This window comes from Camelus dromedarius, chromosome 14 (assembly GCF_036321535.1).
Source record: "Camelus dromedarius isolate mCamDro1 chromosome 14, mCamDro1.pat, whole genome shotgun sequence".
In the NCBI taxonomy this organism is placed as follows: domain Eukaryota; kingdom Metazoa; phylum Chordata; class Mammalia; order Artiodactyla; family Camelidae; genus Camelus; species Camelus dromedarius.
Genome location: NC_087449.1, coordinates 4,360,084 through 4,386,237, shown reverse-complemented (window position 1 = coordinate 4,386,237; position 26,154 = coordinate 4,360,084).

The following is a 26,154-nucleotide window of genomic DNA, read 5'->3' as shown; positions in this document are numbered from 1 at the left end:
GGGAAAAAGTGAGATTTATGCAATCTGTTTTTGAGAGAAAAGGAGAGAGTTACACTGAGGGTTAATTTCAACTTTTTTTTTGCATCTGAATAAATATGTGTATTTGAAAGTCCATATTTTCCTTGAAAATATTGTTTAATGATGCGATTCCCTTTTGAAAGACCAAGGATCGATGTGCTTCCAAAACATTGATCAGATTGCTCCCATTAATGAGCGTTAACACTTTTTCTCGGTGTTACTTCTGTTTTCGCCACCATTAATGTGACTTGTTCTACCCCTTTCCCAGTCTGTTTGCGATGCTCACAGGTTTTATGGGAGAGGTTTTTATTTTTCCGGAAACAAGATTTTGAGTTACATGTTTCCATGTTCATAAATGTCTTGACTCCAAAGAATAAAGTGAAAAGAGATTTAAACTGGGCAAACGCTGCTTATAAAACAGTCACTCAGGAAAAATCATCTTAACTAAAGCAACTGTTTGTACGAAGACAAAAGGGGCCAAATTCTGTCCCTGGATGTGCACGCACAGATCCTATTAGCTTTTGAAAACAGCAGCGTGAGGGTAGCCAAGGACAGTGTTCAGCCCAATTTGGTCTAATTTATCCAGACCACTGCAGCCACGAAAGATAAAGACAGATTATAAGACATTTTGCATGTCAGTACAGTAGCATGCTTTGTGTTTTTCCAGTCCCCAGGGTTTCCTTCATCAGGCCAAATGTCAGTGATCACATCTGAGAAGTCTGAAAAGTATATAGAGCAAATTTATTTGCAATGCTACTTGCCGTGGTTGGCAGCCTTGTCTCAGAGGGTGCTTTTCCTTCTGTGTGGGGTGCCAAACTCCAGCAAATTAAATTTACCAAAAAGAAACAGTCTTAGTCATATGTAAATGAAATTAACTGCTAAGACAAAAACAAAAAGTCATTGTTTTAAACAGGTTTTTTTGTAAGACCAATCAAGAGATATTGAATTAATATATTTTAGGCAGTCTCAATGCCCTAGTTTACAAGATGTATTCCAAGGAGAGGGTGTTTTTATAGTTTGCTAAATTAAATTTCCATCAGAAATGCTTGTACCTATGTATATGGCAGTCTACAATGGTTATTTAGTCCAAAGTGGGACCGTAAGTCACAGGACAGGCTTTGTCTAAGCCAATGCTTAGCAGGTGGGTGAGAGAGGGGTTGATTTCTCCAGCAAATGGCTTCCTCTGAGCACTATGCATATCTCAACTATGAGGACACCCATCCCTGTTATACAGTATTATACAATTACCCAACAATGGGACCACCAGCCCCCTCTTTTCTTTCTTTCATTGACATTTTATACAGAAAAAGGAAAAGGTCGGCAAACTGTTTTGTAAACCCGTGTCAGACACCACACTGCCAACCGCACTCTGTTTACTGCAGTTAATGGGTACCCAGGGGCCCCCATGGTGGACACTTGCTTGACACCCCTGGATTCTCTGGCACCTTTAGAATGCTTCCTGTCTGCTGTGCGTGTCTGGGGTCCTGATCTAGGACCTTTTCCAAGAGTAAAACTCCTGTTGATGTCAGCAAAATGCTTGCCGTGAACATAAGACATATCACTAAGACCATCTTGGAACGTCTCAGGATGTTTCAAGTACACATTAGTGGGGAGAGAGAGATTTCTGAGTAATCTGTCAAGTTTCCCCAAACATGAGCTGATATTCTATACAAATGTTCTACCAGTTTCTGAAAAAAAAAAAAAAAAGTCAAATATCACCAATCTGACATGCTGATGGCAAGGTGTGTTTGTACGTGTGTGGTGGGAGGGAAGTGCATGTGTGTGTCACACAGAAAACCTGACAGGTCTATGTGCTCAGACCTGTCAGGTTTATTTACAGCAGTACTTGTGCAAATGGCTCAATAAACTTAAAAAAAAAAATGTTGAACCTTTCTGGCAAAATAAGGCAACTGAATGTGAATTTCAATTATCCATACGATGCTTCGCTCTTTTCTGAAGGTAACGATGAGTTCCTCTGTAAGATGCCAGGTGAGCAGTAGGTTAATAATGCTGGTACCATGGAGAGGGGTCATGCAGTAAGACCTGTGTGCTTCCTTCTTCCCGTAACAGAAGTAACATCCAAGAGCCTTCACATTTCTTTTTATTTTTCCTTCCCCTGAATTTGCAAAAGTTAGCTGGAAAAGACTGCTCCCAGTATTTAAGGCTCAGATTGGCCATCTGGATCATGAGTAAGTGCAAGATGATGGTCTGTGGGATGCACATCTTGTGAAACAGGAACCAGTGTCAGTGAGGATGATACACAAAGACTTTCAGACTTCAGAGGCAGAAGGAGTCAGACACAGCTTCAGGCAGCAAAGGGCTAACAATCCAAAGTCAAACCAGTGGATGCTGGGGATGCAAGAAATCAGGCTGTGAATGAAGAGGTGAGCTGTTTGCTCCTGTGAGATAGGATTAGCGTCATCCCCAAGGACCGTTTCTTCTCTGCTCTTCTGCTCTCGGTGAGCATGGGGAGTCCCAGAGCCACAGGCAGAGGAGTGAACGTTCTCTCCCACTTGGTACAGAGGTAGATGCGTTAACTCGACCAGAAAGTTTCACAGATGCCACGCGATGAATGGAACAGCCTCAACGCTGAGGCAGTCCCCTCGAGGCCATGTTCACGTAGGAGACAGGCTAGATCTCAGTGGGAAAATCGCACAGCAAGGAACACGTGAGACAGGAAGGAAGAGGGCAGGGCACAGCCATTCAAAAAATAACACAGCAATTAACACCAAGGTGGCAGAAAATTCAACTCGCAGCAGGCCTTGAGGCCCAAGATGGCAGGAGATTTGACCTCCAGGGGACCTTGAGCTTCATTATAGGCTCTTTGTAATACAGTAACATGGTCAACGGCACTCCCACAGGCACCGTGACAGTTCCGAGCTGACCATAAAAGGTCAAAAAGTGGGCAGTGGCCCAGTTCCTGGGAATCCCAGCCCTTCCCCAGAGTAGTTGGAATAACCCTCCCACTTGTCAGCATAGGAAGTACCGAGCCCATGAAAACTACCAACCGCCACGCCTTGTGGCCGCTCTCCCTTCTCAGCGAGACGAACCACACTCTGCCTACAGAGTGAGTATCTACTGAGTACCCGACCGCCACGCCGCGTGGCCTTTCTCTGCCTTCTGAAACAGCCTGCACTCTGTCTGTGGAGTAGGCATCTCTCTGAATAAATCTTGAATTTACTTTACTCAGTGTGGCTCAATCTTGAATTCTTTCCTGCATGAAGCCAAGGACCCACACTCAACAGGGCACATCCCAGGGGCTCAACCAAGACCTGGGACACAGCCATCCTCGTGGCCCACATTCATTTGTCCTGTATCATATGGACACCTGGAATTTCCTTTCTTAACAATGTTCTGCGTATTTCTGCCAATTTCTCTGTCTGTGCATTGACATTAATAGATGTGTCTTGAGCTTTAGGGGGAGAGATTAAGAACTATATAGGAGTGCTATTTCATACAAAAACAATAATCATAGCAGTAATAGTGTCCGTGCCTTGAACCCAGTCCACAGGCCAGATCCCATACTAGGTATTTAACTCCTGATTTTATATGTGTAACAATTCGAGGAAGTGGGTTTTATTATCTCAGTCATATATACATTTTTTTTTTAATTTAAGGTTCAGAGCCAGTAAGAAGCTTGCCCAAGCTCATCCAGCAGGTGATTCAAGGCAGAAGTGGCAGAGAGATTTGTTCTTCCTGCATGAAAACTGGTCTCCAAGTTTGTGCCTGTGAGATGTGGGGCTCATACAGTTAAATACTCATCAAGAAGCATGATGGGTTTTGCGTCTGTGTTCACTCTGTCTTACAGTCTTCGGGAAAATTCCTGGATCCACAAATATGAATTTGTCTATTTCCTTGTCTCGGTATCTTCATGGATACAAGTGTTTTCTGTTCCCTATAAAATTAAGGGTTGTAGATTTGTTTTGTTTTGTTTTGTTGAAAAAAAAACTGAAAGAAGAAGAAAAAAAAAAGAGAAATGGAGAAACACTCGTAACATGTTTGTATCTACAAATAAAGCTGAATTGAATTGGTAATAAACGGCCTCTCAAGCACTGCTTTCCTCCGCCAGGGCCACACCTAGTGCCTGACAATCTCCTCGTCTCTGTTCTCACACCAGCTCCATGGCACTGGTGTTCTTTGCATCGTAGGAGACAAAGACAAAGTCAGGAATTTGCTTTATCTGAGTGTCAAACTGATTTTTCAAGATGGGCAATTTGTATTCACACTTTGATATTCCTTGGGACCTCATCAGGGGCCTCAGTTATACCAAACAGGGTGATAACACAAAAGCAAGGAACTATTGACCATTTATTGTGACACTAGCTGTGTCCCCAACACGCCGCACAACAAACTGGAACTTGGCCAGCTGCCTCTGTAACGTCATCCGTGACGCTTTCTCCTCAGGCTTATTGTTTGTGAGTTCTCCCTTTCTTTATGCCAAACCTTTTGAGAAAAGAAAACTCACTAGTGTTTAATCCGAATAATTTTTCAACCCTGTCTACCTCCATGGGGCTACCTCCTGCTGAGTAGAATTGGTCAAGGCCATCGATCCCCCGGACTCCCTCCCTGAGCCCTCAGGAATTCGAAGCTGCTTTGCCTGGAGGGAGGACAACAGGTACGGGAAGCTCGCTGAGCACTTCGGTCCATGTGAGTAGAGACGATGGTTCCCAGTGTCTCCTCTTTTGGCCATTTTACCCCTCTGTTCACTACAGCACAGGGCGGGCAACAAGGTCTGAGAAGACAGGAACCTCGCCTTCCTTAGGGCGGTGCCTGAGAACCTGGTGGGTGCTCAGAAATACTGACTGAATAAATAAAAAGTCATGTGGGAATTCTGACTCTCCAAAAGGTTATCATTGTCATCCCTCAAGATAACAAAATCATGTAACTGATATGATCACAGCAGGTTCTCACTGCCTCCCCTCCCCTCCTGCACAGCTGAAAACCTTCCCATAAATGCGTCAGGTTACAAAATCAGATTTTCTGCATCACTGGGACATTACTATCCAGGTATCTTGGTGCGGACGAAAATTAAAAATGCACGACGTGAGAGCTGTGAGCTTCCGTTTCATCTGAGGACTTACTGAGGATGTAGCCTGAGAGACAGCCTCTCAGGCCTCTCTGAGGAACTGTTCTGAAGAGGTAAAGGGGAGGTCAGGGGCATGTGCAAGCAAGCACCCGTCCTGACAGACTGTCAGTGCTAGGCGCGAGGCGCAGACGCCTCCGCTGGCCATCGCAGTGTTACCTACCGGCTAGCACAGGGAAACAGATCCAGTTTCTTGTAATAAAATACGATGGGAATGCATCTGAAAACGAAATATATATGTATGTATACCTTAAAAATAATAATAATAATTTCCAACTAATCTTCAAAAACTAATAATAATTTCAGTGCTTTTCTAAGTATAGGAATATGCAAGAAATTGGGTTCATAAAGTTTTCTCCTGAAAATATCTCACTATCCGAAAGCCTGTTCTGCCAGTTTTTCTAGCGCACATTGGGCCTCATTCCTGATCTCCACCCTGAATTCCTTTCAGGCTGTGTTGAAGGTCAGTGACGACAGTGGCTAATGACTCAGTCCTTGTAAAGCCAGGTGACGAGTGACATTCTCTAGTTGGGCTTGACTACTGAAGACCTGATCCTTTCCCCATCGACAGAGTAGTTGCAGGTAGAGGGTGGGTAAGGTAAACAACAAGTAAATCTAAATTTTAAGTAGGCAACAGCTGAGATATATATATATATACATACACACACACACACACACACACACACATACATACATATCTATGTGTATTAGATGGGACACTCATTCAGAAAAAATTAGGCCTAACACTACTGATTAACTCACAGTATGACATTGTAGTGGTTTCTCTGCATCGTATAATTTTTTCCAATTTCAAACTGTGGTAGACAGAATTGCTAAAATGGACTTCCAGACTGAGAATATGACAAAATACCACGCGGTGATTATGCCGCATCACACGGCAAAAGGGCGTCTGCAGGCATGCTTGAGGTCCCTAAGCAGGTGCACTTGAAATAAGGCGGCATCCTGGATTGTCCAGGTGGGCCCAATGCAATCATGGGTCCTCAGAAGCTGGGCGCAGGTGAGAAGGGGGAGTCAGAGAAGTTCAAGGCATGGAAAGGACCTGACCAGGTAAGGAGACCACCACAGTGGAGGTGGAGTGAATCCACGGATGAACAGATGAAAAGAACGTGTCATAGACAATGTAATATTATTTGGCCTCTGAAAAAAGGTAGAAATCTTGTCATTCGCAACAACATGGATGAAGCCAGAGGGCATTGTGCTAAGTGAAAGAAGCCAGACAGGGAAAGACAAGCATTGTACGGTATCACGTAGGTGCAGAATATTTTTTTTTATAGTGGAACTCATAGAAACAGAAAGTAGAACAGTGGTTCTGAGGGGCCAGGGGATGGGAGTGGGAGAAATAGGGTGAGGTCGGTATAAGGGTGATAAGATTCATAAGACGAAAGAAGGTTGAAGGGCTAACGTACAACATGGTGACCATAGCTGATAACATTGTATAACTGAAATGTGCTAAAAGAGTAGAACTTAAATGTTCCCATCAATAAAAAAAAAAAAAAAAAGAGGTGATGAATGTGCTAATTAACCCAGTGGGGGAAATCCTTTCACAATATACATTTATATCAAATCTCTTACAGCTTTTTGCCAATTATACCTCAATAAAGCTAAAAAAGGAGGGGGGGCTTGACTCACCATCGCTGGCATCACTGGTGTGAAGATGGCTGGGCCGTGTGAGAAGGAGCGCAGGTGGCCTTTAGCAGCCAGCAGCAGCCGACAGCAGACAGCCAACAAGGAGACCCGGCTTTCAGCCCCATGGCCACGAGGAACTGACGTGGCCAACGACTCAAATGAGCCTGGACGTAGAGTCTTCCCACGGCACCCACATGAGCTCTTCCAAGACGTCCACAGACCTCTTGATTTCACCCCCATGATGCCCCTGGGCATAGAGCCCAGCAGATCCTACCCGACTTCTGATCTACAAAAAAGGTGAGACAACACATTTGTGTTGTTTAAGCCTCTAAGTTTTTTTTAAATTATTTAATATGTATTTATTGAAGGATAATCAGTTTTCAATGTTGTGTCAATTTTTTTTTCCTTTTTCAGTTTTACTGGGTAGAATTACCACAGCCCGACTGCACACACACCTTATACTGCATGCAGACACATGTATACAGGGCACGGCACATTGTTTTTAGTTTACATATATGTACTAATTATTGTTTCTAAGGACAGGTCAGAGTTTAAGCTTTTTAAACTTACATAGTTATCGAAGGAATAAAGCCAACTACAAAAAAAGAATCAACAGAATGCAGTAATGCAAAGCTTCTAAGTTTGTATTAATTTTCACAGCAGCAATAGAAGACTAATAAAAAGACAATACAGGATTTGCCTTCACATCCTAAAACATAATATTCATAAAGAGTTTAAGTGTAAGAAAAAGTTCGTTTTGCAACTTTGTCTTCAGCTTTCAATAGACGCAGCAGCCTCTGTGGGTGTATGATGTATGGGCGGGTGGCAGGGGTGGGGATGATAATCTGGCAGAGATGTGTGCTGAAGACTAACAGTAAACATTACCCAGGGAAGCTGAGTCACTCAGTCAACCCGCATTTATTGTTTATCTGTTATCCACAGAACATCATCCTTAGCAATGGAGATGGAGGTTAATCAGGCAAGGTCCTGGCAGTAGATCCTGTAAGTAATAGAAAAGTAAACTGTGAGAAATGCTATAATTTCTATAGGTAAGAATGTCATGATGGGAAAGCAAGGGATTGAAGACAATTACAGGGTATAATTCAATCAATGACCAAGCCTTTTCCATTATTTCTCCTTAATATCACTAAAATCCATCACTTCCTTTCATATTTTTCTATCCGCATTACCATCCCCCTGCATTGAGCCAGGACCATCTGTCTTAGCTCTCTGCCACAGTCTTTTAATCGATCTCTCTGCCATCACTCCTCCCACTACCCAATTCATTATCTACTCAGCAACTAGAGTGTTATTTCTCAAATATGACTCTGATCACATCACTCCTCTGTATAATATTTCTCAGCATCTCCTCGTGGTCTTTACATAATTTCCAAACTCTTTAAAATGGCTTATGTAGCCGTCCATGATCCAGTCCCAGCTCTCTACAGCCACACTTATGATGCACACGCTAAACCCTCTGTTCCAACCACACTGAGCTTCTAGAGGTTACCTGCATACTCGTGCTCTCTCCTTGTGCCTTGGTATGTACTGACCCTTCTTCCTGAGACCCTTGCCCCTGGCCCTATCCCACCTAGGTAGCTCCTAGTCATCCCTCAAGACCCAGTTCAGAATTAAGTAAAGTTCTCTTTGGCACTATAGGCACAAGGATGAGTACTCTTCTATGCATAGACTTTATTTCCTGATCTGCACTTGACAATTTACTTGCCTTTCTTCTCCTCTACATTGTAATATACTTGGAGGCAGAGAACATGTTTTAATTCCTTCTCATCTCAAATATCAGAGCAGTAGGTATCCACTAAAGATACATAAACTGATTGGTGTTCTGGAAGCCAATGGAAGGAAAGCATCAAAATGTCAACAACAACAACAAAAAGTCAACATGTTAAGAGCTGAGAACAATGTTGAAAATTGAAAATGGGCATTGGCTCTGGCGATCAGGAAGTCTTCAGGAGCCCCAACAAGACCAATGGGATCATTGGCTCAATGGGATGAGAGGTGAGGGGCAGCAGACACAATGTTTTCAAAGTGCTTCACAGTCCAGGGAAATGTCTGAGACTCCCCCCACTTCCCTGGTAGAGAGGGCCAAACTTTGGCTCACCAGGTCAGATTAGGACCCAGGATAAAGGAGGAGGTACATGAAAGCTACAACCAGGAAAACAAACAAGGCCCTAAACTGACGACCCCAGAAACAGCTCTCTCAAAGCTGGGTTAAGAATAAAGAAAGAGAGAGCAAGGATGATGAGGCAGAGAAGGAGAGTCAGAGGCAAGCGCTCCCAGGTGATCGCCTGGAATGGGTGTGGTCTTCTTTTTCTAACGAACACCCAATGCACAATGGATGGGGGTGGGTGGTTGCAGGTGGGAAGGACAGTTGGCTGCACCCAGAGGGCCATGTGTAGATAAGACAAGAAGGGAGGTAGAGGAGGTGAAGGTGTAGGAGATGCTGAAGACCAGACTTGATCACTCTGTAGGCAGAAGAGAGGGAACCAGAGGACGGGAAGGAACAAGATTATTGCCTGGAGGAGAGGCCAGAGGAAACAGAATCCAGTGCACCCAAAAGATTACTGTTGGAATAAAGGTAAAAATCTTCTCGCTTCAAGATCAATGGAGAAAGAGGTTAAAATATGTGTGCTCCTGTAGGTGAGCCTCCAGGTAGAGGCAAGGAAAGTCCAAGGAGATTGCTCAGAAAGTGCTACATTCTCTGTAAATTATGAAGCAAAGCTGAAGGCTAGAATGAGGCATGAGACGAATGACACAGGTTTAAAGGTTTAGAAATGATGCCTCAAGAGGAATTCTAGAGGAAGCCAACCAGGGACAAGTAAGAGGATTGCCAAGCTGCACTGAGAGCCCAGCTGAAGTCAGATAATTAAAGAATAATGATATTTTCCTGAATTCTAATTTCCACACACATACAGAAAATGTTGTCCTGCTTGCATATGCTCCCACTTCCACAAGAGAAAAAAATTGAGTCCAAAAGAAGGAAAACCTGATTGAGTTTTTTTAATTAATTTCTGTATTAAAATGATTTTTCAGGTATCAGTGGTTGAATTTTAAAATATTGGAAAATCAAGCATTTTTGTAAATACGTATTTTCCGCTTTTGTGTGTGTGTGTCTCTACCTTTTCACATTTGGTTAAAAAAAAAAATTACAGGTGGGGGGAGAAGCACCAGCCAGCAGGGTTTTGCGGATCTCACAGCCCCATGCAATTAAGGCGCCATTGTTAATTTTCAAATTGTCATAATCCATTTGAGAATTTAAGACAATTCGAAAAACAATTATGACTGAATGAAAAGTGAATTGGGCAATCAACTGAGATGAAATTCAGCCCAGAGAAACAAAACGTTGAGGAAAAAAAAAAAATACCCTAGAATAAGGGGAGAATGAAAGGCATATGGAAGTGACTGATTGTGCAGGGAAGGTCTTTAAAGACCAAGGCTACTTGACAAGAAGGTGGTAGGGGTTTGTTTTACAACTGAACGAGATTTAGCTATTTTGCTAATGCAGCAGATTGGGCTTTTTCATGTTTAAGTTCATAATAAAAATGTTGACGCTTACCCAGCTGCACGTAGATACAGCTATATGTTGTTTACCTAAGACTGTCATACAGCAGCAAACATGCAAAACCAGTCCCCACAGACAGAATGGAGCAGCCTGCAGCAAAACAGAATTTCGATTGCTTATTCTGATTCTATGAAGGAAGATTAATTTGTGATGCATCTAAATGAATTATTTTACCCTAAATCAGCAAGCTCAAATCATCCCATCCTGTATCTTTTACTTTTTGAATTTGAAATAAATGTAGGTGGCAGGAGCATCTTCGTCACCAAACAACTTCAACAAAACACCCTGGAAACACTGTGTGGAAGCTTACACTAGTGTGACCTGGATGAATTCTTTTTTTTTTTTTTTAATTCTTACTCTCTAAAATCTTACATTCCGCCCAAGCAAATAGGTCTACGTAGAAGAATCAAATATTATTGTGTTATGGCTCCTGTCATTTTAAATCCTTCTTGCTAAACCTCTATTCTCCTCCAAGTCATTTCCTCCTGTTCCAATCTTGAGTCTATGCCTTTTTTAAAGGCATTAGCCAAGATTTGTCTCCAGTCTGATGCTTTCCTTGGTAAATCACATCCCATCATGATCTTCCTCGTGGTTTAAATTCCCTCTGAACTCATTCATTCATTCACTCACTCATTCATGCATCATTGTGCATCTGCCATATGGACCCCCACCACATCGAGTTCAGTGTTCTCCATGCAATCAAAGTGTGTATATTCTATGCCTCCTCGGGGCCCTGGACCCATGCTAGGCCCCATAAAGTTGATAGAAAGAAGTATATGTAATTATCTGTTTCTTTCAAAAAGATTTAAAGCAACTGGCTGTTTAAAACAAATTACAGTACAGTACATAGTCCACAAAACTAAAAGAAAAAAGTCAAGTAATAAAGAAGAAGGAGAAAATTATATCAGAACTTTCCCCTGAGTTTCTAGCAGCTCAAAGGGAAATTAAATGGCTCATAAAGCTCTCCTTCTCTAATGAAAGAAATGCTACGACCAAAAAAGATCTAAGTTGTGGAAGGACAACAGAAACATGGCAGTGTCGGTACTGCGAACGACACAGCCTCAGAATCCTTCCTTACACAGCATGCCAGCGAACAAGCTGAATTCATCAGAGGCCACTCAGAATAAAGCCCCATTATCTCTTGTATAAGTGATGTTCTTTTATCTCAAGAAATTTGCCATTTAAAAAAATAATAAAGCAGTCCTTGCCCATAACGAGCACATAAAAACCTCTGTCTGACTGACCTGTGATGCAGTATGAATTGAGAGAAAGAAGATCTTGGTAGTGAGAAACCTGCCTTGAGGAGGAGGAACTGAAGCTGAGCCTTGAAAGGTGAGTGTTGAATGAGTGAACTCAGACTGTGAACCAGTTAACCTTTTGAAAAGGCTTTTCTTCAATCGTAATTTCAATAAGTAAACCTGTTGAATCTGTACTCTCACCTAGTAACTTCTCCATCAATGGTGCATTTTCCCAATAAGCCTTTGTTCATCTCATATACCGAACCCTGCAGTCTTCTCCTTTCAGACTCTAGTGCATTAAAAATTCATAGTTCACAACTCAATTTATTAGCCCATATTAGCCACCAACTCAAGAAGTTGGGGGCCCTTTGTTGACGTCCTCAACTTTATCTTTCTGAGATCCAAGTGGGTTTATGTCATCTAAGAAAGTTAAGGTTCTTTGTAAAGTTAAGAGTTCAAGGAGTGACAAGGCCGTTGATTGCATCAGTAATCCACTAGACAGCACCTATTAGATCTGTCTGCTAGATCAGCCTTTCAGTTTTCAGCAAAGAAAGAACTCATTCTCATTTCCCTTTCTCTCTAGTTGCTACTAGAGGTTGAAATATGCAAAAACCTATATGCCGTAGCCCTCAAATCAGTAAGTACTCAAAACTGTGTGCAAAATATGAATAAAATATTGATTTCATTAAAAATGTTAAGGACTACTTAATTCAAAAACATTTTATATGTTTGCATATTTATTTCTAAATTTGCATATTTGTTTGCATATAACTTGTAAAGATGAATGTTAATTATACTTTAAAATCATTTATAAATTGTAACTAAGAATGTTGTATGAATTTTTAAAACTGCCAAATTCTCAAGTACCACTAATTATAAAGTGTCATGTAAAGTACACTGAAGCAGACCTCGTATTGAAAAAATATTGAGATCTTGACAAATGGAAAAGCAGAATTATTAACTGCGCTTGCTGATTAAGTGATACCTGAGGCAAGTGGAACTTAAGTGACACTCTGTGCTTTTCCAAAGCATCCATTTACCTTCACTGAATTACGATAAGAAACTCATGCTCCTAAGCAGACAAATATTTTACCTGATGCCTTGCATTATCCCACGTTTAAATGTGAGCTTCCAAGAATTATTCCATATTTCAGCCGCATGTGTTCGTATTCTGAAAGTGACAAAGAGTAAGTAAATAAACATCACAATAAGCAATAAGGCTGCTTCAGCAGCACCCTGTGTCAGATGAGGTGAGCTGAGGAGATTTGACTCTGCACTAATTAGATTTGTAAAATGTTTCAGAGTGATTTAAAAAACGTTTACACAAGGTCAGATCTGAACTGGTTTCCAAAAAGAACCATTGGAGAAGAATGAAATGTCCAAGTAATTACACTGGACATGTAGAGCCAACACTCTATCTATTAAATTGGGCATGAAATTGGACCTTATTTTAAAGTACACTAGGTCGTACACTATGAATCTCGAGACAATTTTCTATATTTTTGATAAAATGTTTAATTATGGTAAGCACAGATATGTCAGAGATGGGAGCTATTGCTCATGTAACATTTTTTTTTTCTAAACTAACACCTGCTGTAAGTCAGTTTCTTTTCAAAACTTATTAAAGAGTTGCAGCGTATTAAAAACTGACTGACTGGATTTCATCTATTCCATCAACCGCAGTCTTGCCGATAGAAAGCAACATATTGTTACCAGCTTCTCCTCCTCCATCACCACCACGCTCTTTGTCTCTGTTAGTTTAGGGTTGATTTGTAAACATCTTACTACAGGAAATAATTATGCTAAATTATTCCATGTGGTTATATTATCAGTGTCCTATCTGAATCCATACTAATATAATTAGAGATAAAGTCGACACTGAAATAACAAATAGCTGCTAAAGTTCGTCGCATGTTAAGTAGCATTTACTGTGCTGGCAGAACAGAACTTAGATCTCGAAAATAATTTGATATTAAAAGACAAAAGTAAACAAATTAGATTGTAAGCTTGTTTTTTTTTCCCCTGTGTATTAATCAGCCCTAGTAAACCTTCTATTGTGCTCTTCAAATCTGTGTTAATCAGAATTTGGGTTTTGAAAGGCAAAAGGAAAAAAATTGTCTCCCTCTGGTGGGGAATATGACAAGTTTTTCCTTCTTTTTCCTTTTTTTTTTTTTTTTAATGTTTTTTCCTCCAGTCAGTGTCAGATAAGTTTCACGACGCTCTAAAAAAGTACTCTTGAAAAACCAGATTTTATCATCTTTCAAAGATTTTACTATCTTTTGAATGTGGCCAACACTCAGAAAATTCAGATTCGAAAATGACCTTTACTTCCATTACTGTTTTTCTGAAGAAAATAAAAGGATAAAAGAAGGAAAATATAAAACCAACATCACGAAGTAGGGAAGCGTCGTATACACATAAAATACGCAGGTTCTAAATGGGTTGGTTTGCAAAGATTCACTTTAGAATCTGTAGCTTTGAGCTAATTCCACTGAATAAGCAGTTTCAGAAAAGTCCTGGAAGGGCCCCCTCTCCCTCCACCAGCTCATCTGTCAAGAGTTCCCTGGCCTCTCTGCCTTCTCTGTGATCCTGAAACTCTTTCCCTCAGCCTCTATTTCATCACCGAATCCCAGCAGGACTAAGGGCCCCTCAGGTAGAGGCCGTGCTTTATGCATCTCCAAGTCTGGTGCCCGGAGCTGAGCTTGGCATTTGGCACAAAGGAAAACTTACCTCTGTACAGGCGGTGTGCAAAGCCTTGGGCATCAAACCATGGACCAGACACACCTGATCTCTGCCTTCATGAAACCACAATCTAATGGGAAACAATGGATTGCTTTGGAGTACATTTTTACCATAGAAACAACATATTAAATAGTGGCCAGCAGCCACAAAGTCCGACACAATCCATATTGTAGTTTAAGTGAATTAAAATTCCCCATTAAGTTGATTCATCACTGAACGTTCTATAGGGTTATTCCACTGTGATGTGTAGAAAGAATTTTTCACTGGAAGTTTGGATGTCTGGATCCATTCATTCAGCAAACATTTATCAAGGGCCTACTATGTGTCAGGCACTAAGCCATGGAAACACATTCTGGTAGGGAAAGCCAGATAATAAATGAGTGAACAAATTTTTTTAAGTTGGATATAGCTTGTAGTTTGTGCTGAGGGGGTAAAAATAAAGCAACAGAAAATGGGGTATAGCAATCAGGGTTCGAGCAGGATCTCCATTTTATATACTTAATGGGGTAATTGAAGAGGGTTTAATAAAGGAACTCTTTTAAAGGCGTGGCAATATTAAGGTAAGCCAATAAGGGACAGTGAAGTAGTTTGGGACCCAGAAAAAGTGGGGACCAATACCACCCAAGCCTGGCTGGACAAAGGAGAAGAGTGGTTACAGAGCCCAGAGAGAAAGCCACAGCTCAAGGAGGGTCTCCCAGCAGGAGCTGTGGTCTTCCAGAGTGAACACAGCCACCAGTGACTTGCAGCCATGTTACCAGGCCACCAGGGGAACAAACGCACTGACCTCACTCTCCTCCTGCCCCCAGTACCTTGCCAAGTCTCCCACTGGCCGAACGCAACCAGACGCCAGAGGGCAATGGAGCCTAGAGATGTCCCGAAAGGTCAGTTCCCCAGGGCAGACGGAAAGAGGCTCTAGAAAGACAAATGGAGGATACGTTCCTAGAGAGTCGTTAGCTCATCCCGTGTTAGAAGAGGCGACACTGGAGCTAAAACCTGGACAAGTTTTGGGGTTTAGGGTTTTTTTTTAATGGATACCACGGCCAAGTAGACGTCTAAGGCAGGAAAAGTCTTGGCGGCCCACCTCTAGAACTGACTCGACATGGGCTCTTGTACCAGTCCCTCGACGTTCGGGGCCACGTCAGTCAAAGGGACAGACTGGACCATGATGACGCCTGCGGGCCCTTTCAGCCTGAACCACTTAGGATTCTCTAAATTTCATGATTCCTCTTCCTCTTTTTTTCACTCCCATGGTTCAATGGCACGAATGCGAATTGAATATTATAAATTAGGGCATGCCTAGACTTTTCTGAGAGTTGACCGTCCCAGAAGTAAGGAAAAAGGGAAACTTAAAAACTGCTTACACTGATCTCACCCAATGAGTTTGGAGCAAAAATCTCTGGCCCAGGGATGAAAGCTGATTAAGTGACCTGGCTCATGTCACACACAACCTAAGCTGACATCTCTTTACGGAACATGGTTTAATTAAAATTATCCCAACTGCGTAACAAAGTCCCTGTGAAGAGTTCACCAAAGAGTTTTTCCATTTCTTAATCAAAACTTCTTACAAATCACATTTTAAACTTCGTGACAGAAAATTCAAATGACATGGGTCATCTTTTTCTTGCAACTAACATACAACAGGGTTTTATGGTGATGGTCACAAGTGAAATGCACTAAATTAAACCACTGTTCCCATCTCAATCGACTCATTGGATGGGAACGAGTTCACACACCATACGTGGGCTGATCCACATGACTGTATCCCTGAAAACAACATAAATTAGCATAGTATTTATGTATCAACTGACTAAAAACTGGCAGACTTTCCTCTTTGTTACTTTTTGCTCATTTTCGTGGAGACTAGCCTATACCTGGAGTTCTATATAAGATGCCATGATACAGAGATAAAAGGATAGACTTTTGTCAATCCAAATGTTATCCATTCACTCACTTATTTATTCATCAAGATTGACTTACTAAATGCCAGGCACCAACGTTTCTGTGTTTAATGGTAAAGATTAGCCAGTACCAGTCTTCCCAGAGCTAATCCATCCAATGGCAGCTGCCACCGCCAGATGTCACTAACTCCACCCCTCACAGTATTTGTGAGTGTAGGAACAACTTTCTACTGCTAAAAAGTGCCATATTCACCCATATTTATTAAAAATAAGTACATTTTAGTATCTGCCAGTTGCACAAATATATAATGATACAAACTGCGATGAATTCAGTAATCCTTTTAATAATTTTGTATTTATTCATCATAGTCTGTACATACACCTGAGAGGAAATACTGCATGTATTTGGGAAACATACTGTTTTGCGCATCAACAATACATTTTATGCGTATGGAATTGTGGTTCCCTTGTGGTTCATATGCCTAAGTAAGGCATATGAAGTCTAGCACACAGTAGGCATGTAATAAATGTTTCTTCCCCAGCCCCACCTCCACGTTATATCCCTAATATTTATCTTCTTGTGTTTCACGTAGTTGGTGCTCATGGTGGACTGAGCACAAACCCCTCCCCCAGGAATCTACAGGCTTCAGATACAAAGATTTTCTGCTGTGATGAACTAAAGCCAGACTGGGATCTCTGGAGTTCCGATGCATTGCTGTCTTGTGCCATTAGAACAACTCCAGGTCCACCCAGTGTCACTCCACATGTCAATTCCAAGCAACACTACTTTCTAATCCCCCAAATCTCACAAGGTCTGTATGAAAACAGTTTTCAGATGTTTTAGTTATAAGCCTCTTCCACGTCCCACCACCTTCTGACTCAGACACAGCTGGATGGAGGCAGAAGGATCGCTGGGCTCAGAGAGGAAACCCATCGTCCTCACAAAGGTGACTTTTTTTGGACAAAGCATATGTTTCTGATTCTCTATTTACCCAGCCTTATCCCGGTGCCTGGGACTTCTCCGTCCTTCAGATAAATGGACTCCTAACAGGTCTACCTCACTAGTATGACACAGATGCCCAGAAATGTCCAAATCCCAAAGGAAAACACACTTTGATCTGCCACAAGGGTGCTCCCCCATGCTTGACAGTAGGTAACAAGTACCAAATAGATGTACAAGCAGTGGGCTGGAAGGAAAATGAAAAGGTGGTGCTAGTTCTGATGGGGGAAGAGTTCCCAGAAAGTGCTTTGACCTGGACCTGGACAAGTAAGCATACGTTGAACAGTTCATGGAGGAAGTAGGAGCATCCAACCTGGGGGGAAAGATGAGACTAGAAGAAATCCGGAGCATAGCAAGGGGCCGAGGGACCTGGGTTTTTTATTGGGCAGCAATTCTTGGCTTAAGCAAGTTGTGAAATCAGTGCTGACCCTTCCTTGGAGAGAGAGAGGGTGTGCCTTTTGGGAAAAGAGCATCCCCAAAGGAGCAGACGGAAGAAGAAAAGAGATAAATGGTAGACGGGATCTTTTCCTCATCCAAACCCTTTGGTCGGCTTCATTCTACCCTGTGATACTTATTGCAGACTGCCCTGTCTCCTCCCCTCTGTTGGACTGTAATTAAATCACACGGGGGGCAGCAATGTGATAGAGCAGAAATAGCAAACAGTTTGCGGCCAAACAGCTAGTTGGGTTCAAAAGTACCGGTACTTCTCAGTGCACGACCTCACACAAGTCTCCCGGTCTCTCTTAGCCTCTGTTCTTTATGAGATAATGGATGGCAGTGCCTACATCTTAGGGTGGTTTTAAATACTAAGTGAACTAAATAAGGCATATGAAGTCTAGCATTCGTTAGGCACATATTAAATGTTTCTTCCCCAGCCCCACTTCCACGTTACATCCCTAATATTTATCTTCATGTCTTTCACACAGTGGGTGCTCATGATGGACTGAGCACAAAGCAGCTGCACCGCATTCCAGGTCACCCCGGCGTACATGGCTTCGAATAACTTGGCTTGGTTTGTAGTCTACATAAACTTTATTCCAAAAAGCATTTATTAATCACCTCCAATATCTGGGCACCGCTAGGGCCTAGGACCATAAATATATGTTTATCACGGGCCCTGCTCTCGGGGAGTTCAAGTTCAGTGAGTTATTCCTCTGATGACTCATCCCTATGGAAAGACTTTTAAGGAAATAAGCCAGTGGTGTGCGGAGTGAGGCCATTAAATCTGAGTAATCCAAGAACATATTTTTAGAGTCAGGTAACTCCTTCATGAGAATGTTCTGTTAATGTTATAAGGGCTTTGGACAAAAACTAATGTCATAGTTAACATCAAGATCCTTAGCTGAAGAAAAATCTGGGGAGAAAAGATTTTATTCCATGCTTTCAAACTTCTGTTTGATCTTATTGGTGAATTTGTCCTTTAAGTCATATGTGGGTCATATGTGGATAAATAGATTTAAACGTAGTTCAAGGGCATAACAAAATGCTTGTTTACATACTTTGTATAGCCTCGGCAGCTGGAAAATGACAGCCCCAGGTTGTGATCTGAGAGGAAATAGCCTTATTGAAGGGAGGACCAGGCAAGCTAGAAGCTTGGAGGAAAGAGGCCCAGTAGCGGACACCTCCAGCAGTGGCCAGTCATGCCCAAAGGACAGATCTCCCACAGCACTAAGTGAGGTGGTGATTATGGACACACACAACAGCCGAACGATGCAGAGTAGCCGGAGGAGATGTGAAAACTCAAGCACACTTGAGGTAATCGAGACTAAGGGACTAATTAGAAATGAACTGAAGTGGTTCAAAAATAAATTTCAAGTTAGTGACATGAGGGAAAGGTCCTCGCCCTGGCACTGCCACTGAGCTCCACTCTCCTCCTTTGCTTCACTCTCCAGGGTTTTGGCCCATTTCTTCATCCTCTTCTACATTCGGAGACAGAGAATGTTTATAGACTTAAGCCTTCATTCAGGTCAGGGACCGTGAAAGGCATTTCAGACACAATATTTTTTTCACCTTACGATTAGCCTAAGAATTAAGTGTTGTTATTAGCCCCATTATATGGGTGAGGAAAACAAGGCTTAGAAAAAGTCTTTGGAGTCACACCCAACTCAGTGGAAGGGTTGGAATACGAACTCAGGTCTGTCTGAGGACAAAGGCTGTGTTTCTCAGGCTGTTCAACTTTAAGTATGCTACCCTTCAAACAGACAGCTACATTGTATAAGTTCATCGGTGTGTCTTCAACTTTAATGTATCAGATGCTCCTGAAAATGAAAATTCCTTTTAGACCCAAAAGAAGACACTTGTAATGAGGAGATTTCAGCTGAAGTCCAGTGACAACTAGAAGCCAGAGGGGGAGGGTGGGCTGGGGGAAAGCAGCCTAGGTGAGCTCAAACTATACCCCACGGGTGGTTAATGGAGCCAGGTCACAGGCCAGACACGAGTAAGACAGAAAATGCTCATGAACTCGCAGCAGAGCCTCAGCGCAGTCAAGCTGAAGGAGAATGATGCGGTCAGACAAAAACTGTCTCCAGCGTGACCTCAGGAAAGGGAAAAAGGGTGGGGATGTGCTTCAGAATGGAGATTAAGAACTGGGCGTGTTGTTGCTGGGTTTCCCTCCTCCCTGACAGGCATCCTATGTCTGTACTGTCCAGGACTGTAAATGTCGTCCAGGTTACTCCCAGTTTAAAAAGAAAAAAAGCAATTGACCACATCCTTTTCAGCATTTTAATGTTGCGCTTTTATAATCTCACATTGTAGTGGCCTTCCAACTGCATGGTTATCGTCTCCTTACAGTTACTCTGAAATTGTTTTTCCATTGTTATCTTATATTATAGTCGCATCATAATGTCATGTTTAAAGGTTCCCCATACACTTGTAATGAAATCGTTTTGCAGTTCAGAATGGCATCATATTGGCACTTTAAGCAGGCTATCCATCACCCTGTATTGATAGTTTTCACAACAAAACACCCTATTTTAGTGACTGTGAAGGTAAATAGCTGTTGCCAGTGATCTGTTCTTCCATTTCAAACTTAAATGGTCTCATCTGTTTTATTTTACCTTGCAATTTTCACACCCACTGTGGTATGGGCCAAATTTATACTGTGTGCTTTCAAATGAGTATTGTCATTCCATTGGCTCGTAAATGTTTGTATCACAAGCCACTTGTCTGTTTTTGGTTGGGCTTTTGGGTTATAGATAATTCCTTACAGTCTGATAATCAATAAAATTTGGCCACTCCATCTGCAAGGCTAACGTAGATAAGTCTTCTGCTAATTGAAATCTAGAGGCAAGTTATTTGGTAAATGTTTTTGAATCTCACTCAAAATCCAAAAGTAATATATGCAATTACTTCATTACACAATGATAGCAAAAGCAGACGTCTATTTCCAAATAGCCACACGTTTAAGGCAAAGGCTTAGGTAAAGACAGGAAATTGGAGAAGAATAAATGTTGTATTATAAATATTATCAAGAATTAGGCATTTTTATTTAATTTTTTTTTAACGCTGTCATCACCCCCGGGTGGTTAAACTTTGAGAGGTTAACAATTTGATTCAAATCTTCTCTTCAGAAATTAAACGTTACCAACCCAAGTCTAATCCAAACTAACTTGAACTTGGACGTCGGCCAGGGCAGGCGCGAGTCTCCTGACAATGGGCTTCATTTTGAGATCTTTCTATTCTCTGCTGCTAAAAGAGCCATTCCTGCCTCGACACAACCCCTCCACGGCAGCTCTGACGTTTCTTTGCAGGTCCCGCCAGAAGTCAGAGAAGCAGAAAGACGGTAAAAGCGATACATTTTTACAGGAAAAGATTTGTCCGAGCATTTTCATACTCAAAGAAATCTGACATTCAGTTGGAGCTGGGAGCACAGGTTCAGATAAGCCTTTATTTTATACAAAACTACTTCCCTGTTTTGAGGAGTTAACACAGATGATGAGGATGACGCAGCCAGCAAGTCAGTGGGACCCCGTGTTAAATACTGTAAATGCACGGGTTTTAGGTGCCTGCCCCTGGGCTAATGCTTGAATCTATTCCCTGTCCGGAAGCAAGTAACCACACTGGTAGCAATGATTTTGGTTCTTGGGTGACCCAAGGTGCCCAAGAGGTGATAATAAATTCTTTAAAATATCCCCCCAAATTGGAATTTGCTTTATTTCAAATCCAAATATATGTCCTCCACAGGAGAGTATGGCATGAATTGGAAAAACCAAACTGTCCGTGAGCTAGGGTTAAGGGTCACTCCGCGATGCCCGGCACAGATGCCACTGTCTCATTCCCCTGGCAGAATTGTACTGGGAATGAACCCAAGAGGAAAATGCATATTTGAATGACCACACACGAAAAACCTTGATGCTGGATTTAAGATATAAGCTTAATTATAGGCAGCAGAGTACGGCCTGAAAAAAAACTCAAATAATCTGGAGTTCATCGCCACACACTCGTGGCCTCTGAACTTCTCTGCCCTCTGCCTCAGACAAGCATTTTATCTGCTTAGAATCAGCTCCCTCTCCCACTCCTGAAAGTAGCTGCTAATTCCAGGCTTCTCCAGTCTCCTCAGAGGCTGGCCCCTGCGCCTCTCACAGCAGTTAGCCTTGCCTCCCTCTCTGCTGGGAAGACTGAATTCATAGCTGTGACCTCACCATCCATCTGCCCACCCACAGTGGCCACCGCAGCCTCAGGTGTGTCTACAGCCACACACACCGGCACTTCCGTCCAGCCTCAGAGAATGAGACGAGTCTTCCTTCAGGACTCCTCTCTCCCTCTTCTGGGACCTCATTTTAATCAGTCAAACGCTCTCTCACTTATATCTTAAGTTAATCTCTCTCGCTACTGTCTCCTCTTCAGCCTATGAACATCTTCAAGCTGCTCCCATCATTTGGAAAAAAAGAAATCTCCCTTGATTTCCTATCTCCCTTGACCCAATATCTCCCTCAACTGTGCCCCAGCCTCTCTCTTCCCCCAAACATATTTCCAGCTAAATTCTTCCAAAAACGCAATATCCATTCATTTCCACTCACAGCTCCATTCAGCATCTTCTAAAGCCCCTTCCTCCTGAAACCACCCTGTTTCAGTAGTCATCTTTCTGTATTTCACGGCTTCCCTGAATTATGTTGATAATTATTTTCTCCTCAGTGAAACTCTGTCCTCCCTTAACTTTAGTTCTACCATCGTCTCTTGATTTTCTTCATTTCATTCTGACTATTGCTTTTCTCCTTTCAACGTGGGTTCCTCTTTTTCTGCCTACTCTCTCAGCAGTTTTTCTTCCCCCGCTGAATGTTATTTTTCCCCTGCCTTTATATAATCTTCCTTCCTTGTGACTTCAACTGTCACATAAGAATGGAATTCTCTACCCCACCCCTGACTTCCCTGGATTTCAGATTCGTATATACGCTGCCTCCTAAACAGCTCTCCCTGGGCGGCCTACAGGCATCACAGACAGCATGTCCGAAAGGCATTCGTCATCTTCTCCCAAACCCATCTCTTCCTCCTGTATCTCTTTCTGTGTCAACATCACCATCATCCCCTGGGATACGCACACTAGAAACTTACGAATCATCCTTGCCTGTCCCCTTCATCCTCTACATCAACCAAGTATTTCTGACCTAGTCAATTAAAACTGTGTTGAACGTCATAACCTCCTTTCCATCCCTACTGCTTCACCCGTATTTAAATCCCTGGTGGTCAGAAGCCAGTCTACATAACCATCTCCATGTCTGAGTCCCTTTACGTAGCTTAGCTGCCTTCAAATGAGCTTCCAAATCATCTGTCTAAAAAAAATTTTTAATTAAAAAAAAAAAACACCTAACTATATCATTCCCCTTCTTAAAAATCCTCTGATGGCTCCCTCAACCAAAAAGGTATTTTCCAAGCCCTTTCACATTTTATAATTTGCCGTAAGGACCTTGCCCCTGCTGACCTCTCCAGCCTCATTTTTCACTTCTCTCTGACTCATACTTTATGATCTAAAACCATGAAACCTTTCACAATTTCTCCAAGTACCACTCTGCTTCGCACATCCATGACTCTAGGGAAAATACCTGGGGTCCTTTCTCAAAACTGACTTTGACCTACAGACCAAACCATCTATCTGTCCAGCTTTTTCAGATGATACACTCAAATCACCTCAGTACAAGAGGCTCTATTGTAACGCAGCTGGGGAAGTAAGAGACAGGACGTCGTGTAGAGGCAACACAGAACCAGGTCTGCGGGAGAGATGGAGTGTCGTTCTGGATTCAGTAGCAGGGAACACCCCACTGCTGCTCATAGAGCTTCTGCCCCAGAAGACGTGTCGGTTGCTTGCGGCTCAGCTGGTCCACCAGGATAGTGGCCATGCTGTTCATGGTGGTTCTGCTTTCCTGCTTTCGTGGCAACTGATCTGTCTACTCTCACCATATTGTGGCTTCTCTCTACCCTCCTTTCTAGCCTGCGGGTGCTCATTGCCCTCTTTCTGTACATCTTTCTGCTTTCACCAGCCTCCTGCCTTATTATTGTCTGTATGACTATACAAACTTCCCATAAGAGAGGATCCAACTGGTTGACCAGACACCATCTGTAGAGACACCACAGTTACCTCTTTGGGCAGCAAAGTGTCCCTTGACCATTTTGAGTGAAGTGTCCTTTCCTAAGAGTCGGATAGAGAAATGGTGAAGATTTCTGAAAAAGTCACCAGCAAGAAGACTGTGGGTGTAAGTGTACCCTGAGACCTCTCAAAAGGAGGTAATATAGCTGGCAGAAACTTTCCATGACTTGTAAGTTCACTTTTTAAAACCTTACAATTACACCATCATAATGACACTCACCATTTATTGAGCAACGACTATGTGCCAAACACTTCACATAAATCATTTTTAATTCTTACAAAAACACTGGAAGATAGTGACTAGTAACACCTTGCCAAGACCAGAAAGGATAATTAGCATGCCAAGCTTGCACAAAGTTGCCTAATAAATGGTAGAGCAATTTGAATCCAAAAATGCCTGGCTCTGAGGCTGACGCTGTCCCCTCTCTACCTTGCTTTATCTAGATTCTTTTCCTCCAGCCTCACGTCTCTACTCTATTACAGACCACTCTGGACTACAAACCACTTTAAAGCTTTTCTTACTCCTCAGCCGCGTCTTTGAACAGTGTAAGAATGAAGCTGCATCTTTTGACACATGATAACTCAGTTTCACTGTCTAACATATGTTAAGAACTTCCTCTCCAAATTTCTGTCTGTATCATGCTCAGTCAAGCACTGGTCAAAGTTGAAAACTGACAGCGTGATGTCCTCATTAGACAGGTCTCTCATTGAGAAGCTGGCTTTAGCGCAGAAATTGCCCAGTAGTGTTTTTTTTCTTTAGAATGTGGCTGTACATTAAATATACAAATATGCTCAAATCTAAGTAATTTTAAAAAGAGAGAAATGAGTGTGGAGTTTTGACTTCTGTGGGCTCAGTAAAGAGGATGGAAGAGTTTGTATTTTTATTAAATATGTATAAAATAGAAATGCACATTTGAACAGAGTAGCAAAAATTTGTCCCAGAGCAGGAGTACAAGTATTCCCTTCTGTTTTTCTATGTGGAGTCTGCAAAACTGAAACGCTAAAGACTATGAGTAACTACTCACACCCCAGTTTAGTTCGGTTCAAATACTATTCAGAGGTGCTGAGCTGAAAGGACCCATCCTGGGATCAGGGTGCTATACAACTAAACACGATTTCCAAAATTTTATTTCCACCTTTCCTTTCAAATTTGCGCTTACTTCCACAACTGCTCTCGTCTATTAAGCATAAGGGCAATGACATCTCTTCTTTGAAAATGGCAATGATATTACAAAAGAAAAATAGTCAAAGTTTGCAAATTTCTTTTGGAATTCTCAATGGAAAAACCAATCTCTATTTAACTTGTCCCATAGCTGGCATCCCCCACATGCCTACCTGGGAACAGTAGCTTACAAATTTTAACATTAAATAAATGTAAAGCATTAGACCTGATGCAAAGTCCCATTATTTTGACATACTCTAAGTTGAAAAGGGTAAATCAATTTAAACCATTTTTGTTTCAAATCAGCTCCTTAGGCTGTGTGCTCAGAGTGGTTGCCAAGTTTCAACCCAGAGTGAATGTTCAGGTCTATGTTATTAACCCTGGAAAAATGAGCTCTATCATGGAAACAATGACAGACCTGGGGACTCCCAGGTGCCACTGCTGAGGCTGACAGTCAGTCAAGTAAGAGTAATGCACGGCTCCTTCATATGCAAATCGCACAATATGTGCTTACCCTTAAAGGGCAATGTCAGACTACTGTAGCAGTGTTTAGATATAAATACTTTTTTTAAGAAACTAAATTCATTTATACTGAACTTTCTATGGCTGACATACCATGATAAATCACCTCATTACACAGGAAGCCACAAATGTGGCTACTGAGGATGAGTGTGATTGTTAATGAGAATGCTGGAATTCTCCTATGTTTTGCAGCGACCCTCAATAAAAAGATGCCTGCAGATCACAGCCAGGGTTTCCCTTGGAATTATCTCATAATGGTGAGCAGCTAGTTCCCCGCACTTGCAATGCTATCCAAGTAAGGTTTCTAGGGCTTGGGTTTTGCTTCTTAAAATGAAGCTGTTGGGGTGTATTTTTCTTAGCAATGTCTGTGAATTAAACAATTATAAATCTTCCTCTAAACAAGTTGCAAGAGATTAGGAGATACAAATCGATGGATCTATATGCTGGTGAGACAGGAAGGGGCAGGGCACAGCCATTCAAGGAATGCTACAGCAATTAACATCAAAATGGTGAAAGATTCAACCCCAGGAGACCTTGAGGCTCAAGATGGTGGGAGGTTTAACTTCTAGTAGACCCTGAGCTTCATTATACGCCCACTGTAACATGTTAACATGGTGAATGACACACCCACAGGCACCATGGCCGTCCCAAGGCTGGCCACAAAAGGTCAAAGGGTGGGAAATG